The sequence below is a fragment of the Staurois parvus genome, unplaced genomic scaffold (genome assembly GCF_062004578.1).
Source record: "Staurois parvus isolate SC_StPar_1 unplaced genomic scaffold, SC_StPar_1.0 ptg000081l, whole genome shotgun sequence".
In the NCBI taxonomy this organism is placed as follows: domain Eukaryota; kingdom Metazoa; phylum Chordata; class Amphibia; order Anura; family Ranidae; genus Staurois; species Staurois parvus.
The window spans coordinates 8,171,963-8,184,027 of NW_028317877.1; the positions used below are offsets into that span (position 1 = coordinate 8,171,963).

At 43.2% G+C, this 12,065-nt stretch overlaps 1 protein-coding gene across 4 annotated transcripts in view; it reads left to right on the plus strand.

Annotated features, from left to right (window-relative positions):
* Positions 1-323: 323 nt before the first annotated feature.
* Positions 324-12,065, plus strand: part of CEP170 (centrosomal protein 170) — a 158,151-nt gene continuing 146,409 nt past the window's right edge. For all 4 annotated transcript variants that reach the window (XM_089669775.1, XM_089669778.1, XM_089669776.1 and 1 more), the window contains exon 1: positions 324-578. The gene's annotated coding sequence lies outside the window, so the exon portion shown is untranslated. The remainder of the gene's footprint in view (positions 579-12,065) is intronic.

A 12,065-nucleotide genomic window follows, 5' to 3' on the forward strand; every position in this document is an offset into this window, starting at 1 on the left:
AAAAGACAGTAAACTGGCCCTGTGTTTAGAAAGTTTGGAGACCCCCTGTGCTAAAACAAAAGTGCCTGAAGCTTGAACGCATGTAAAATGCTCGAAATACGCTTCGAAAATGCTATATATATATAACAAAAATGCTCAAAAAAAAGAAAAAGATTAATGAAAAGAGTTTAGAACGATATAACACGTTGAAGGCCATGGATTTCCGTCACTGGGCTGTACTATTTGATATCACGTTGCTTTTTGAACTGGCTCCCAGGCAGCAGCCTATGAAGGAAGGCTCCCTCTCACTCCCCGCCGTGACATGTTCCAGTGCTGCACTCTCAGCCCCGACTCTCCCCTCCTCACTGGCTGTTGCAGTGACCGACAGGGAGTAGTGCGCATGCGCCCAAAACGGTCCTCCATCCTTCCTCAGCCCCGCCCTTTCCCTCGGTGCCGTTAGGCTCCGGCTGCTTAAGATCCTGGTAGATGTATCCCGGAGGATGTGATTGGAGCGGGGTGATTCGTGTTGGGTGTGTGGAATGTAGAGCTCCATAGGACTGGCAGTGGGCGGAGGACACGCGTGGCGGCTGGCCCAGGCGGTGAGTGATCGTAGTGCGCCGGCGGCCTTAAGCATGTTTACCGGCCCGGCTGACCCTGGGCTCCCCGAGTCATGTGTGTCATCCTCATCATCCCTGGGGGTTCTGTTCTGGTGAGGACTCCGCGCACTCCCAGTATGGGATCCGTTACTCGATCCACCTTTGTTTAGCCTGAGCTCTGTAGAACAAAGCGGATCGCTGAGTGATGTCCATGCTTATCACAGATCATCACTTTCCTCTATCAGTGATAGATGACAGTGATCAGAACATTACTGCGATCACATTGTATGTTCTATGTACAATACATCCATAGACAGGCAGATGACACTACCCAACTGAGTGCATCATTTCCCATTCATTCCTGACAATCATCATCTGATGGATCAGCCTGTCTCTAATTATTATTGTTGTCCTACATTCATCTCTGCCCACAGAAGCAGATAAGCGGGGGAATTATCAATGTCATTGTCTGACACACAGACCTTTAATACCTCTCTATTGATTGACATTGGGCCCATCTTCCAGTGACAGTCAGGAGAGCAGCTGTGCAACCAATCAGCTTTAGGCTTCAGCTTGTTCACAAATGAAAGCTAGAAGCTGATTGGTTGCCAAGCACAGCTGCTTCAGATTCTCTCTGCTGCAGTCAGGAAATTCTCCTCTGTTTTTATTTCTGCTTGGGAAGATATCAGTCCAGAACAATGGACCCTGATTTATGAAAGAGAAGATTAAAAAAGGTGAACCCCAAAAACAAAAAATGTCATACTGGGCAGCACAGTGGCTAAATGGTTAGCACTTCCGCCTGGCAGTACTCGGGTCGTTGGTTCAAAACCCAACCACGGCGCCACCCGCTTGGAGCTTGCATGTTCTCCCTGTGCCTGTGTGGGTTTCCTTTGGGTACTCTGGTTTTCTCCCAAACTCCAAAGACATGCTGGTAGGTAATTGGCTCCTGTCTAAATTGGCCCTAGTATGTATGAATGTTTAGTGACCCTAGGTTCACACCTAAGTGGTTTCCGCAGCGTTTTGCAGAAACGCGTAGCAGTCTATTTAACATGATTTCCTATGGGACAGGTTCACCCGCTGCATTTTTTTGGAATGGGTCAGGGACTTTTTTAAACACAAAAAGTTGCGTTTTTGGTTCTATAGACTAATGGAAACGCTGCAAAAAACATCTAGTGCATTTTTTCTGTGTTTTTGATGCGTTTTTGTGTTTTAAATCTGCCTAGCAACAAGAAAAAAATATTTAAAAAATAAAGCAAAATGCGGTAAAAACGCATGTGCCAAAACGCACTACAGAAACGGATCAAACTCAAACTGCATAGGTGTGAATCTAGTCTCAGGGACTTGTACTCCATTTGAGGGTTAGGGACCGATGTGAATGTACAATATATATGTGTAAAGCGCTGCTTAAATTGACGGCGCTATATAAGTATCTGTAATAAATGAATATAATGCAGCTTATCAGTTATTAGGCCTGGGGCACCTTTGGACAGCAGCATTGTTGGTCGGGGGGAGGGTAGTGTTAGATGTACTAGCAGATTTAAATATCCTTTTACATGCAGGACATTTGGTGCACTTATAGAAAATGCACCAAAACCACCCAATCTCCTGGCAGTCTGTGGCAAATACCCTGGATGTCTCCCCTCTGCTCCCCTGAATGTAATGCAGTGCACATCGCACCGCATTACGTTCTTTCCCAGCCTCAGTTGCCGGGAATTTGGGAATGGGGACTTGGAAGTGAAACGTCACTTCTGGGTCAGGACAAGAAGGAGAGGGGAGCAGACGTGTCCGCTTTCCTCCCTCCGCTCTAGCCACTGGCTGGGAGCCAGTCCCAGGCCCGCAGATGGGCAAGTGAAGCCCAGGTGACGGTGGGGAGAGATTCACACGGGGGGGCAGAAAGGCTGGCACTGTGTGTGTGTGTGTGAAAGCATTTGGGCAGCAACGCTGCCTGACAGGTGAGCCCTGCTGCTTGCCCACAGCAGGGCTAAAGTAAAATAAAACGACCTGCCCGATGCCCGGAACTACATGTCCCGGGCGATATAAATTCAACATCCCTGATTTATTATTTTTTGGTGGAAAAGTGAACTTATGCTTTAATTTTGTTTGACATTTTTTGTTGTAGAAACATTTGTTTATTTTTCTAATCATTAGTGGGATCATATCAATGTTCGTTTTCGACCGCAGTGACAAGAAAATTCAAAAGAGCAGAATACAAAATTTTGTACAAATTTGTAACCGTGTTTGGATTTTATTCAGTAAAGTCCATTCATTCCAAAATCAAATATTGAAAGCAAACAAAATCTTGAGCTACTTTCAAACAACATTTGAATTTACTGAGAATTGTTGTATGAATTTGTACTAGTGTATTCCCTCACTCATAGGCCAAAGTATTAAAGTGGAACTTCATCTTAAAAGTGAAGTACTGCTCATTTTCACCTTCTTTTCAGCCTGTTAGGCTACGTTCACACTAGCTTTGTCAGACAGGCGTTTGTGAAGCGTTTTTAACGCTTCTCAAACGCCTATGAAAATTCTGCACATGGCAGCACACAGTGCTGTTCACAATGAAGCGTTAGCGTCACGTCGTGGCAAAACTGATGCCTCATGTCGAGTCAGGAGGAGTTGAAGCCTCCCATTCAAGTCTATGGTGCCGCTCCTCAAACGCCTGGCAGGTGTTTGCGGGGCGTTTGCGAGGCATTTGCGGAGCGTTAATACCATTTAACTTCATTATAGGCGTTTGTGGTGTGGTTTTAACACTTGGCAAACGACTCAAAACCGTGCATAGGGCGTTTGAGGAGCGTTAAAAACGCTTCCCAAATGCTTGTCTACTGCCTGTCAAACGCTATAGGGGCATTTGGCAAGAGTTAGAAATAAGTCAAGTGTGAACGAGCCCTAACTCAGTTGCAGCTTTTCTTAGGGGAGGGTGAGTACCATCTTTCTTTGTCTTTTTTGGTTCCCACTTCCTCGATCCTCGTCTAGGCGTAGATTACATTTCCTTTTCCCCTCTCCACTCCCACCCCCTGCAGCCTATTGTGATAATGTCCTATGTCCCAGGAGGCTACAGAGCCAATCTTCTTATGCCACACAATCTTGCACATGCGCAGTGGGGAGCTGGCTGTGAGACATCAGAAAGTCACAGCCAGCTTCCAAATCCAAGGTAGCAGTGCTGGGGATCCACAATGGTGAGAAGAATTCATGGACTGGGAAGTATCTGTTTTTTTAAAGCAGTAGTAAAGTCTTTAAAAATAAACAACAACAAAAAATCTGGTCCCTGCAAGTTAATGTCATAATGTGCTAGTATGCATTGCATAGTAGCACACGGGTGTGGAAATTTTTTAAAAAACTACTTGTCCAAGGACTGAATCAGGGTTAAAAATCTGCTTGTCCTGATGATAAAAAAAAATTGGCCAGGGTAAATACAAAGGGTTGATGGTTTTTATTAGGCAAAGGTGCTTTTAGGAATGTCTGGTGCTTTTAAAAACAAAAGGGGCTTAATGGCAACTTAAACTGCAATAACATTTCTTAGAACCCCTCCAAACATTATATATATATATCATTTTTTTTTTTTTTTTTTTAAAGCAGAGGTCCTAGAGAATAAACTGGTGAGTTTTGCATTTTTTTTTATACTACAGTGTGTGTGCACCGGTTTTTTCAAATGCAATTTCTTTTGGGAAAAATACACTTTTTTTGAATTGTTACTACTCACCTACAGGGCACTTATACCCCCTTCCTGTCCAGGCCAATTTCCAGCTTTCAGCGCTGTCACACTTTGAATGACAATTGCGCGGTCATGCAACACTGTACACATATGAAATTTTTATCATTTTTTTGAGACAGATAGAGCTTTATTTTGGTGATATGTAATCAACTCTGGGTTTTTTTATTTTTTTCTTAAACCAAAAACCACTGACAATTTTGAAAAAATTTTTTTTTGTTATAAAATTTTGTAAATAAGTGATTTTTTTCCTTCACTGATGTGCGTTAATGAGGCTGTAGTGATGGGCACTGATAGGCTGGACTGATGGACACTGGTAGGCGGCACTGATGGGCACTGAAAGGCAGCACTGTTATGTGGCACTGATAGGCGGCAGTGACTGGCACTGATAGGCGGCAGTGACTGGCACTGATAGGCGGCACTGACTGGCACTGATAGGCAGCACTGACTGGCACTGATGGGTGACACTGAAAGGCAGCTCAGATGGGCACTGATATGTGGCATTGATGTGCACTGATATGTGGCATTGATCACTGATGGGCACTGGTACGTGGCACTGATGAGCACTGACAGCTGGCACTGATGGACACTGACAGGTGGCACTGCTGGGGCTACACTGATCATCAGGGCACACTGATTATCAGTGCTCTGATGATCAGTGTAGATGTCCCCTCCGTGGAATGCTGATTACTGGCTCTCCTCTCCTCCTCTCCTGTCAGCGTGATAGCTCGTGAGGAGAGAAATGCCGATGACCGGCATTTCCCCGTTTACATGTGATCAGCTGTGATTGGACACAGCTGATCACATGACCGAGCCGACATCTTTGAGAGCAGCGCACCGCCGATCGCCGAGCCGCGCATGTGCGGTGAGAATGGGAGGACGTCATATGACATCCTCCCAGAATGAGAGAGCCACTTTGCACCCGTCATTGGACTATATGGTGGGCGGGAGGTGGTTAATGTAAAAAAAAAATACTAAACCCAATTTTTCTGGTAAAATATAAAAGATTATGTTACCCTGAGTAAATAGATACCAAACATGTCATGCTTTAAAATTGCACACGGCTGTGCAGCGGCAACATGCAATGTAAATTTTACTACTCATTGGCAACACTTTAAAAGTCTTTACAGGTTACCTCCCTAGATTTACAGGGAGGGCTGGTGCTAGAATTACTGCCCATGAGCTGATAGTCTCGGTGATGCATCACGTGTGGACGGCCGCATGCGTTCGCCTTTGCACGCTGGGCAGGGGTACTTTAAAAAAATGTTTTAAATTATTTTAACCGTCACTTTAATTTTTTTCTTTTTTTAATCACTTTTATTGCTGTCACTAGGAATGTAAACATCCCTTGTAACAGCAATAGTCAGTGACAGATGCTCTTTATCAAGAGATCTGGGGTCAATAACACCCCAGATACCACCTCTGCCCTTAAAAGCATTTGATCAAGATCAGTATGATCAAATGCTTTCCATTTTTAAAAAAGGGCTCCATTTACATCTGGGAAACCGGAAGTGATGTATGCTCATCGTTTTTTGTTTTCTATATCATAGGGCGGAAACACCAGATGGTCAATTGGGTGTCCTGGTGTGACAGGACAGCCCGCGGAAGGGGGGGTGTCCCCTCCCATTGCTTGTAAAAGCAATCCAGTGGCTAGTTAGCCGTTTGGATTCCTTTTACAAGAGAGCCGACTGTCGGCTTTAATTCCTGCTGCTTGCCCGCAGTAGGGCTAAATATAAGGAAAAACCTCTTGTCCAGCGCCCAGAACTGCATGTCGCGGCATTGGGCTATAGGAATTGCACATCCCTGGCACATTATGAGAGACTTGCCTTAAAACAAAGCCCTTCAGTGGTGCCCTGTCACCACTGACAGGGCTTTTATCTTCTCCCGGTCTTCCATTTGGGTTCACGGACTCCAGCCGTTTGAAGGGCAGAGCTGTGATGACGTCACTCCCGCGCATGCACATGGGAGCCAGAGTACAGCGCTCTGAAGGGACGGTATGCTGTGCTTTCGGATTACAGTGTGCATGCAGAAATAGTGAATATCTCCTAAATGGTGCACGTTTAGGAGCTATTCCTTGTATCTAGAGGTAAGCTTTATTATAAGCTTACCTGTAGGTACAAGTTGCCAAGTTGTGTTTACTACCACTTTAACCATTTGCCGTCCAGAGGATTTACCCCCTTTCCTGACCAGGCCATTTTTTGCGTTACGGCGCTGCGTTACTTTAACTGGCAATTGCTTGGTCATACAACGCTGCACCCAAATTAAATTTACATCCTTTTTTCCCCCCACAAATAGTGCTCTCTTTTGGTGGTATTTGATCGCCTATGTGTTTTTTAATTTTGTGATTTTTTTTTTTTTTTTTTTTTTTTTTGCGCTGTAAACAAAAATAGACTGACAATTTAAAAAAAAAAACAATATTTTTCACTTTTTGCTATTAAACATGTCCAATAAAAAAATTTAAAAAATCATATTTGCAGTAAATTTAGGGCAAAATGTACTCTGTTACATGTCTTTGCTAAAAAAAAATCCCAATATGTGTAAAATAGTTGGTTTACATGAAAGTTATGGCGGTGTATATACTGGAATTTTCAATTTTTTTTCTTTACTAGTAATGGAGGCGAATAGCGACTTATAGCGGGACTGCAGCAGGCATTCTGACACTGGGGAGAACTGACTTGGTGTCAGTGACATCCCCAGTGACACCTTCTAGAGCCAATTTAGACTGGAGCCAATTAACCCACCAGCATGTCTTTGGAGTAAGCCAGAGGAGTACCTGGAGGAAAACCACACTGCATATGGAAAACATTCAAAGCCTATGCAGATGGTGCCTGGTTGGGATTCACACCTAGGGCTGTAAGGCAGAGGTGTTAAAGGAGATGTATGGCCAAACCTTTTATGGCCCTACTTCAGCTATGGATCACAGAGGTGCAGTTCATTCTGCACTCCTGTAACCTGTTTCTAGCCAAAGCCCACTGTCGGCTGAAGTCACTCAGCTGGTCCAGGCTCTGGATCGATCTTGAGTTTTATATTCTGGATCTACCCAGATGCTTGGACTGGCAGCTGGCTCATCCTCTCAATAAGCTGCTGAGAGCCTGAGCCAACCACTCCCGCCCCTCCACAGCCTGGCGCTCCATTGAGTACAGAAGGGGAAGAGCACAGAGTGGTGACTGACAAGTCACCGTCTCTCTGCTCACTGAAGACTGAGAAATGAACAACCAGAGGTTTTTGATCGCTCAGTTCTCAGTCTTACAAGTGGCGGGGAACAGATGCAGCATCGGAGCGATGCTACATCCACCTAGAGGAGTATAATTAATTTTTTTCTTAAAGAACCCCATACTTCGCTTTTAATCACTAAGCCACTGTGCTGCCACAGCTTACACTTTCTGAATATCACACAATGAAACTTCATTCAAGTCCATGCACCACAGAAGCTGCAACGTGCTGTGACATGTGTTGCACAGAAATGTAGACTTCAGTTAAGCTTGGTGTGAACAGGGCACATAGAAACAATTGTTTTCTATGTCCCCTTGCATTGATATATGCATATATTGTGAACAAGTCTTACAGATGTGTTTTGTGCTTTGCTTGCTTCGGGACTCTGAAGCAAGTGACCCCCTGTTTAGATGAATGAATGGGCAAAAAGAAAAAGCCAGAAGGAGTACAGCTTGATCAGATGATTTGTCAAAGTCATGTGATTGCTATCTCCACCAGTCACAGAGTATTCTTTGAAGCATTATGCAGAAAACACTCTGGGATATCAAAACTCCACACCCTGGCTTGCATTTTATGAATGACATGTCAAATGTGGACTCAGTGTTTAGTAAGAACTGGACAACGCACCACAGAGCATGAAAAAACGCACTGAAGCACACTTTGCTGGTGCATGCTATGAAGGACAGTCAAAGGGTTAGTTCAACTTTACAGAAAATATGTAAAGGTGAACTAACCTCGGACACCTTCCCTGCCCAATGGTCACTACTGTACTTATCTGTGGGGCTGCTAAACTCTCAACACCCCTGCCATGGGCATTTTAAATCTCAATCATTTATCATATCCTGGAAGCACAGACAAGAAGAGCAGGGATTTCAAATCCCCAGATCGCTGAAGTGGCTGGAGAGTGATGATAGCTTGGCAACCTCAGAGGTAAGTACAGCAGGAACTGGTGGAGGGTGTCTGGTGGTGTTCAGTGATGCGATTCGCCAGGAACCTTCACCTGTCTGTGGTGAGAATGAATTGAAGAAAAAGAAAGGGGAAAAAATGAACTGGAATGCATAAAAAACCGCACTGGAACATGTAAAAAATGCGCATGAAAAAACGCATCTGGAAAGCATCTGGACTGCGTTTCTATAGTGTGAACCGGCCCTTAGGGCCAGTTTACACTACATGCGTTTCAGTTGCTTTTTTCTGCATCCAAAATGCACAGCTCCAGTGCATTCCAGCTTCAGAAAAAAAAGTAAAACATGCTGCATTTTTTCTGCACAGAACCATACTGGAACATGGCAAACCAGGGTGGATAAAAATCAATGATTTTTAAAAAAAAATTGGATTTTTTTTAATTTAAATCGGATTTTTTTAATTTAAATCGGATTTTTAAAATAAAATGCTTTTTGAGGAAAATATATTACCATCCAAAGGTTATTCCATCATGAAATAAAGATTAGTTTTTTAATTATGTAGAATAAGGCTGTATATGTTTAATTTTTTGGTAAATAAATGCCATTAATCCATTCACAATGTCATGCTCTTCCAGAGGTTTTTGTAAGATTATTGGGCAGTTTCTCTGCCTACAAGATATCACAGATGCTTGGTGTACTTTTGCAGTTCTCAAAACTGAATTTGACTCAGCGGAGATCACATGCCTCTTCTTCACAGCAAAAATGTTATAACATGAACAGAGTTAAGAAAAAGACCTTAATCCTAACTTCTACAAACCTATGAATACAGAATCAACCCCTTCAGTGCTAAGTTTCAAGAAGTTCAGTGAATAGAAACGAAACAATATTTTTCTGATTGTTTGGAGTGGAATAGATCTGCACAAGAAGAAAGTGAAACTAAGTGTGAGGAGGAAGGGGCTGACAGTCTAAGTTTCTTAAAATATATATATTTTGTTTAGCCAAATTAGTTAACAAACATGGATGTTTGTTTAAGCAAATAACATATGCTGGAATGTTATTGTTTCAGTTGAATAAATCTATTTAAATTGTTATTAAGGTAATGATTATTTTTCTCCTTTCTAAGTACAACAGAAAAGTTGTCCAAATATGAATGATTAACCTATTAAACTGGGGATAAAAAAACTAATATGAAAAGTTGTTATTCTAAAAATCTTCATCTACTTGCATATTAAAGTTATACCAGCAAGAATTAGTCTTTATGTAGAAAACTATGATTTAAATCAAGCCTTACTGACTAGTGATTTAAATCGTGATTTAAATCAGTTTGTTTTAAATCAAATCCACCCTCCCAGGAACCTTCGCCTGTCTGTGGTGAGAATGAATTGAAGGAAAAGAAAGGGGAAAAAATGAACTGGAATGCATAAAAAAACCGCACTGCAACACGTCAAAAATGCGCATGACAAAACGCATCCGGAAAGCATCTGGACTGTGTTTCTATAGTGTGAACCGGCCCTTAGGGCCGGTTCACACTACATGCGTTTCAGTTGCTTTTTTCTGCATCCAAAATGCACAGTTCCAGTGCATTTCAGCTTCAGAAAAAAAAGTAAAACATGCTGCATTTTTTCTGCACAGAACCATACTGGAACATGGCAAATTGCATCAAAACTGCACTGGAACTGCGTTTGGTGTGAACTTTAAGCAAAAATGAATCCGGAATGCATCCGGAGTGCATTTTTGTAGTGTGAACTGACCCTTAGGCTGCTTTCGCACATGTGTTTAGCCAAGCTGTGAATCCCAGTGCCAAGAATCTCCTGGCTTGGATTGACAGCTGTGTGCGGATAGCAGGGGCCACTGAGCCAGTGCCCTGCAAGGACAAGCTGTTGGCAGCCACAGTTATTCATGACTGCATAACCAGCGATTACCTGGTGCGAACAGTCACGAATAGCTGCGGCTGCAGACAGCCTGTCATTGCACTGCATGGGCTCAGTGGCCTGTCTGTGCACAGCTGTCAATCCCAGCTATAGAAATCAGCAGATTTTTTCAGCTGGGATTCTCAGCTTGGGTAAACGCCCATGTGAATACTGCCTAGGAAGCAGGGTTGTGGAATAGGCTCAGCTTTGACAGATGTCTTCATTTGCCTATAGTTTCAGCTGTTTATAAATCTGGATGTACTGTTCATTTTGACATATACTTTTGTTTGAAGGTCATTTCTGCTTATGTTTTTGTTGATCATGTGCTTAGTTTCAGCTCCCCAGGCTGAAAATTGGGTTAGTTTAAATGACTGCAAATTTACTGGCAAAATCTATGAAAGATTTATGTACAGTCATGGCCGAAATTGTTGGCACCCTTGATATTTTTCCTGAAAATCAAGTATTTCACACAAAAAAGGTATTGCATTAACACATGTTTTGCTATACACATGTTTATTCCCTTTGTATGTATTGGAACAAATATAAAACAGAGGCAGAAAAGCAAATATGACATAATGTCACACAAAACCCCAAAAATGGGCTGGACAAAAGTATTGGCACCCTTAACTTAATATTTGGTTGCACACCCTTTGGAAAACATAACTGAAATCAGTCGCTTCCTATAACCATCAATAAGCTTCTGACACCTCTCACCCGGAATTTTGGACCACTCTTCCTTTGCAAACAGCTCCAGGTCTCTCTTATTGGAAGGACACCTTTTCCCAACAGCAATTTTAAGATCTCTCCACAGGTGTTCAATGGGATTTAGATCTGGGCTCATTGCTGGCCACTTCAGAACTCTCCAGCGCTTCTTTGCCATCCATTTCTGAGTGCTTTTTGACGTATGTTTGGGGTCATTGTCCTGCTGGAAGACCCAGGATCTTGGACGCAAACCCAGCTTTCTGACACTGGGCCCTACAGTGCGACCCAAAATCCTTTGGTAATCCTCAGATTTCATGATGCCTTGCACACAGTCAAGGCACCCAGTGCCAGAGGCAGCAAAACAACCCCAAAACATCATTGAACCTCCACCATATTTTACCGTAGGTACTGTGTTTTGTTCTTTGTAGGCCTCATTCCGTTTTCGGTAAACAGTAGAATGATGTGCTTTACCGAAAAGCTCTATCTTGGTCTCATCTGTCCACAAGACGTTTTCCCAGAAGGCTTTTGGCTTACTCAAGTACATTTTGGCAAACTGTAGTCTTGCTTTTTTATGTCTCTGTGTCAGCAGTGGGGTCCTCCTGGGTCTCCTGCCATAGCGTTTCATTTCATTTAAATGTCGACGGATAGTTCGCGCTGACACTGATGCTCCCTGAGCCTGCAGGACAGCTTGAATGTCTTTGGAACATGTTTGGGGCTGCTTATCCACCATCCGGACTATTCTGCGTTGCAATCTTTCATCAATTTTCCTCATCCGTCCACGACCAGGGAGATTAGCTACAGTGCCATGGGTTGCAAACTTCTTGATAATGTTGCGCACTGTGGACAAAGGCAAATCTAGTTCTCTGGAGATGGACTTGTAACCTTGAGATTGTTGATATTTTGCCACAATTTTGGTTCTCAGGTCCTCAGACAGTTCTCGTCTCCTCTTTCTGTTGTCCATGCTTAGTGTGGCACAGACAGACACACAATGCAAAGGTTAAGTGAACGTCTCTCCTTTTTATCTGCTTTCAGGTGTGATTTCTATATTGCCCAC